Raw genomic sequence first — 6,169 nt, 5'->3', positions numbered from 1 at the left:
CCTCTAGTTTTTGTGGATGTTTTGACTTCTCGTCGACAAATAATACTAATCTTGTCTAGTACCGCCTTGGTTTCACCGGCCCTCTAGTACAAGGTTATTATTATTTGGCACGATAAGCCCTTAGCACCATATTGATTAGAGCGTGGTTCATGAGGTGTGGATTCCCCCCTCATGATTTAATTGGCATTAATACGGATTATTTAGCCCATGATGCATGTTGATACGGATCCAGATACCCAAGTACGTCAATTTAATAGATTTTCTCTTCAATTTATTCTCTCCATTGCAATTCCAATTTTAGAATTTATTCTCGCCATTTTAATTTAAGTCTTAGCATATTCCAAATCATTTCTACCATAAATCCAACAACCCATTTACAAAATTAATTCTATACACATAATTAAAATCCACCTCCTCGTGGGATCGACACTCGTCACCATTAGTCTATACTACAATAGATTCGTGCGCTTGCGAGTACATTAACATTTGCACAACAAGTTTTTGGCGCCGTTGCTGGGGAGGTAAGTAATTTTAATTCATAGAATTAATTTTTGTGAATAATTTCTTTTATTTGTTTTCTTGTATTTTTTTTATTATTAAAAAAAAGAAAAAAAAGTGAATCTACATTTAAAGGTTAGTATTTCTTTTTTTTTCTCTTCTTTAAAATTCTGTAATTTAATTTTTAATTTATTTTTCTTTGAAATTTTTTTTATCTTATTAATTTATTTTTAGTTAATTTATTTCACATATTTGTTTTTGTGTATTTTTATAGAAAGGTTTTAATAGCGCAATAAGGTTAGTATTGTAATTTCTCCCTCTTCTTTATTTTTATTTGTTTTGTTCCCATCTTTATTTTTATTTTATTTGTTTTGCATGCATGGTCGTAGGTCATTATTTCCTAATCTTGAACCTATAGATCTTGAATTAGAAAAAACACTTCGCACACAAAAGCACATTAAAAATAAATTTGGAATGGATTTACAAGCACCACAGGAGAGGCCATTTAAGGACTATTTTAGTCCCTTAGCTAATTTGAGCACATCATGCATAAGATACCCAAATGTAGCTGCTAGGAGTTTTGAACTAAAACCTAGTGTGCTAAATTGTCTCCCCACATTCTATGGCCTAGAAAATGAGGACCCATATAATCATTTGAATGATTTTCATGCAATTTGTCAAACATTTAAATATGAAAATTTTTCAGACGATGATGTTAAACTCAGATTATTCTCATTTTCTTTAAAGGATAGAGCTCGTTCATGGTTAAATACTTTGCCTGCTAATAGCATTTCATCATGGGAACAAATGGTAACGAAATTTTTGAATAAATATTTCCCAGTGCATAAAACCAACGCTATTCGCAGGGAAATCTCGGAGTTTACCCAGAGAGATGACGAGCAGTTTTTCGAAACATGGGAGCGATTCAATGGGCTACTCTTGAAGTGTCCACATCATGGGTACGAAAAATGGCACCAATGCCAATACTTTTTGGAGGGATTATTGCCGAATGTGCAAGAATGGCTAATGGCAACAAGTGGAGGAGAGCTAATGTCAAAAAGTGCATCAGAGATTTGGGAATTCTTCCAGCGACAAGCGGATAATTCCCAACAACGGAGTCGATCACTCAGGAATACTAGAAGAATTAAGGGAGTAAATGAGGTTCACATTGGCGAATCAAGTTCAGAAATTAAAGAAGTCAAAGTGATAATTGAAGGTCTCTCTCGACAAATAGCATCATTATCGACTGCTAAATCAACAGAGCCACATGACCATGACTCATACTAAGATCAAGCCAATGCCATAGGCGTAATGAGAAAACCATCGAATTACAACCCATACTCCAACACATATAACCCTGGATGGAGAGACCACCCTAATTTTTCATGGTCTCAAGGATTCCAACAGAACGGACCAGCAGCTCCAGCTCCACCAATTCCACAAAATCCTCAAGCCTCTCAGCCACCATTTAGACCATACAATTAGAACCAGAACCACTCTCAACCTAGACCATGGGAGGATGCATTCCAGAATTTCAGGAATGTTACTCACTCCACGATTGAGCAACAGAACCGCACCATTGATGGACTACGAAATGAGTTGAGAGCAGGCTTCAACTCACAAGCTCAATCAGTTTCAAGCCTCGAGAAGATGGTGGGACAACTTGCTTCTTCAGTTCAGACCTTGGCAATGACCGTTGAGAAAGGTAAGTTTCCAAGTCAACCAGTGCCTAACCCTAAAGGAGTACATAAAGCAAGTACCAGTTCACCACAGCAGCATGGAGAAGTCAAAGCAGTAATGACCTTGCGAAAAGGAAAAGAAGTCGACAACAAAGTGGAGATGCCGGTGACAAAAGAAAATCAAATTGTTCCTGTGAGTATTGAGGACTCACCACCAGAGGGGAAAGAAGAAACCAACCCACAAGAATATGTTCCGAAAGCTCCATTTCCCCAGAGGTTAGCTAAAGGCAAGAAGGGAAAATCCACAGGTGAGATTCTTGAAATCTTCAAACAGGTAAGTGTTAACATCCCTTTGCTTGATGCTATTAAATAAGTTCCATCTTATGCCAAGTTTCTTAAAGACCTTTGTACTAAAAAGAGAAACATGCATGTTCAAAAGAAGGCATTTTTAACAGAAAATGTTAGTTCTATCCTCCAACATAAAACTCCTTTAAAATGCAAAGACCCAGGCTCCCCTACTATTTCATGTAGCATAGGGAACCACACAATTGAGAATGCTTTGTTGGATTTAGGAGCTAGTGTAAATCTTTTGCCTTACTCTGTATTCGTGAAACTTGGACTTGGAGAATTACACCCAACTCCAGTGGTGTTACAGCTTGCAGATCGGTCCACGAAAATACCTCGTGGTATTGTGGAGGACGTGCTTATCCAGGTAGATAAGTTTTATTTTCCTGTTGATTTCATTGTAATTGACACTCAACCAATACAGGATTCGAGGAAGCACATTCCCATTATTCTAGGCCGACCTTTCTTGGCAACTGCGGATGCTCACATTCAATGCAGGACCGGAAATATGCAGTTGTCTTTCGGCAACATGACTATGGAGCTGAACATCTTCAACATTGCCACACAACGTCACAGTGCAGATGATGGAATTGTTGATGTGGATTTAATTGAAGCATTAGTTGATGATACTTTTGTTTCAAACCTTAGTGATGATCCTTTACAAACATGTTTAACTCACTTTGGTTTGGATTTTGATATTGACAGATCGATCGATGAGGTCAACGCCCTACTTGACTCAGCACCATCCATGGACACTAATAAATGGAAGTCAAGAGTTGAACAACTAGCACCATCAGAGAAGAAACTCATCCCATCATCAAAATCACCACCGAAGCTCGAGCTCAAACCATTACCCAACACTCTGGAATATGCATTTTTGGGAGAAGAAAGTACTCTGCCGGTAATCATCTCATCATCCCTTAATTACAAACAAAAAGGTAAGTTGTTGCATGTTTTAAAATAGCACAAAGGAGCATTAAGATGGACCATAACAGACATAAAAGGTATAAACCCAGTAGACTGCATGCATTACATTCACCTTGATGAAAATGTTAAATCTACTAGGGAAATGCAACGTCGGTTAAATCCTAACATGAAAGAAGTTGTTAGAACTGAAGTCCTTAAGCTATTAGACGCAGGTATCATTTACCCCATTTCTGATAGTTCATGGGTCAGTCCTGTGCAAGTTGTCCCCAAAAAGTCAGGAGTCACAGTAGTTACGAATGCTGATAATGAATTGATACCCACTAGAGTAACTACAGGATGGTGTGTATGTATTGATTATAGGAAGTTGAATTCTGTCACACATAAAGACCATTTTCCTTTACCATTTATTGATCAAATGCTTGATAGATTAGCAGGCCATGAATTTTATTGCTTTCTAGATGGCTACTCAGGATATAATCAGATTCCCATAGCACCAAAAGATCAGGAGAAAACTACTTTCACTTGCCCTTTTGGCACATTTGCATATAGGAGAATGCCATTTGGATTGTGTAATGCACCTGCTACATTTCAACGATGCATGTTGAGCATTTTTTCTGATATGGTGGAACGATTCCTTGAAGTCTTTATAGATGATTTTTCTGTCTTTGGTGACTCGTTTGATCAATGTTTACATCATCTAACACTAGTTCTGCAGAGATGTATCGAGGAGAACTTGGTTTTAAATTGGGAGAAATGCCATTTTATGGTAAAACAAGGTATTGTTCTCGGTCACATCATTTCGAGCGAAGGTATTGAGGTTGACAAAGCCAAGGTGGATCTCATTTCTAATCTTCCTCCACCCAAAACAGTCAGAGAAGTAAGATCTTTCCTTGGGCATGCTGGTTTTTATAGACGTTTCATTAAAGATTTTAGCAAAGTTTCTAGACCCTTATGCAATTTACTTGCTAAGGATGTACCTTTTATCTTTAATGATTCATGTCTTATGGCGTTTGAAAAATTAAAACAGTTGTTGACATCATCACCCATCATTCAGGCCCCAAACTGGAGCTTACCATTTGAGCTAATGTGTGATGCATCTAATTATGCAGTAGGAGCAGTATTAGGACAAAGAGTTGATCGAATTTTCCACGTTATTTACTATGCTAGTATGACATTAAATGATGCACAGTTGAACTATTCAACTACTGAAAAAGAAATGCTAGCAGTAGTGTTTGCATTGGAAAAATTTCGATCATATCTCATTGGTTGTAAAATAATTATATTCACGGATCATGCTGCTCTTAAATATCTTCTCACAAAGAAAGATGCAAAAGCTAGACTAATTCGTTGGGTGTTACTTTTGCAGGAGTTTGACTTGGAATTCAAAGATAAGAAAGGGACAGAAAATGTTGTGGCGGACCACCTCTCTCGTCTCTATTTTGACACAATTACAGAGCCATTAATATTGAATGAGTCATTTCCAGATGAACAATTAATGAGTGTGGAAGTATTACCTTGGTATGCTGATATAGTTAATTATCTTGTTACAGGTAAACTTCCAGAGCATTGGACCAAGCAAGATAAGGCTAAATTCTTTGCAGAGATAAAGAATTTCTTTTGGGATGACCCATATTTGTTCAAGTATTGTGCAGACCAAATTGTTAGACGATGTGTCCCAGAAAGTGAAATTCAGAATATCCTTTCATTCTGCCATGAACAAGCTTGTGGAGGCCATTTCAGTGCTAAGAAAACAGCGACTAAAGTTTTACAATGTGGTTTCTATTGGCCATCTATATTTCGGGATGCTTACACTTTCTGTTCTTCATGTGATAGGTGTCAACGAATGGGAAGCATTACGCGAAGGAATATGATGCCACTAAATCCAATTTTAGTGGTTGAGATTTTTGATGTATGGGGTATCGACTTCATGGGACCTTTTCCCCCGTCTTTTGGCCATCAATACATATTGGTTGCTGTTGACTACGTATCGAAATGGGTAGAAGCAATTTCATGTAGGACCAATGATCACAAGGTGGTGATAGCATTTTTGAAAAGCAATATTGTTTCACGCTTTGGATTCCCTCGAGCAATAATCAGTGATGGTTGTGCCCACTTTTATAACAAAGCATTCAAAGCACTTTTGACAAAGTATTCAATCACACACAAAGTGGCGACCCCGTATCATCCGCAAACCAGTGGCCAAGTTGAGATCTCCAATCGAGAAATAAATCACATATTAGAAAAGACGGTGAGGCCGGACAGAAAAGATTGGTCATTAAGACTTGATGATGCCTTATGGGCATATAGAACGGCTTTCAAGACCCCGATTGGGATGTCACCCTACAGGCTAGTGTATGGAAAAGCTTGCCACCTACCTGTGGAACTCGAGCATCGTGCATATTGGGCCATCAAGAAATTCAATTTTGACATGCAGCAAGCCAGCTCAGAAAGAAGATTACAGCTGGCAGAACTTGAAGAAATTTGCAATGATGCATACGAAAATGCCAAGATTTACAAGCAACGAATGAAAGTCTTCCATGATAAGCAAATTATGAGAAAATCGTTCACTCCAGGTCAGAAAGTGCTTTTATTCAATTCTCGCTTGCACCTATTCCCAGGTAAGTTACGCTCTCGTTGGTCTGGTCCCTTTATTGTTCATACTGTTTTTCCACATGGGGCAATTGAAATTAAGGACCCAAAGAACGGTGTCACGTTTAAAG

General features: G+C 38.0%; 1 non-coding gene across 1 annotated transcript; it reads right to left on the bottom strand.

Annotated features, from left to right (window-relative positions):
- Positions 1-1,356: 1,356 nt before the first annotated feature.
- LOC112101260 lies at positions 1,357-1,460 on the bottom strand. Its single transcript, XR_002907387.1, has one exon. It is a non-coding gene; the product is annotated as a small nucleolar RNA R71 (small nucleolar RNA).
- Positions 1,461-6,169: the final 4,709 nt, after the last annotated feature.

This window comes from Citrus clementina, unplaced genomic scaffold (genome assembly GCF_000493195.1).
Source record: "Citrus clementina cultivar Clemenules unplaced genomic scaffold, Citrus_clementina_v1.0 scaffold_2, whole genome shotgun sequence".
Lineage (NCBI taxonomy): Eukaryota > Viridiplantae > Streptophyta > Magnoliopsida > Sapindales > Rutaceae > Citrus > Citrus x clementina.
The sequence above is the reverse complement of the archived record's forward strand: the minus strand, read 5'-3'. Positions and strand labels throughout refer to the sequence as shown.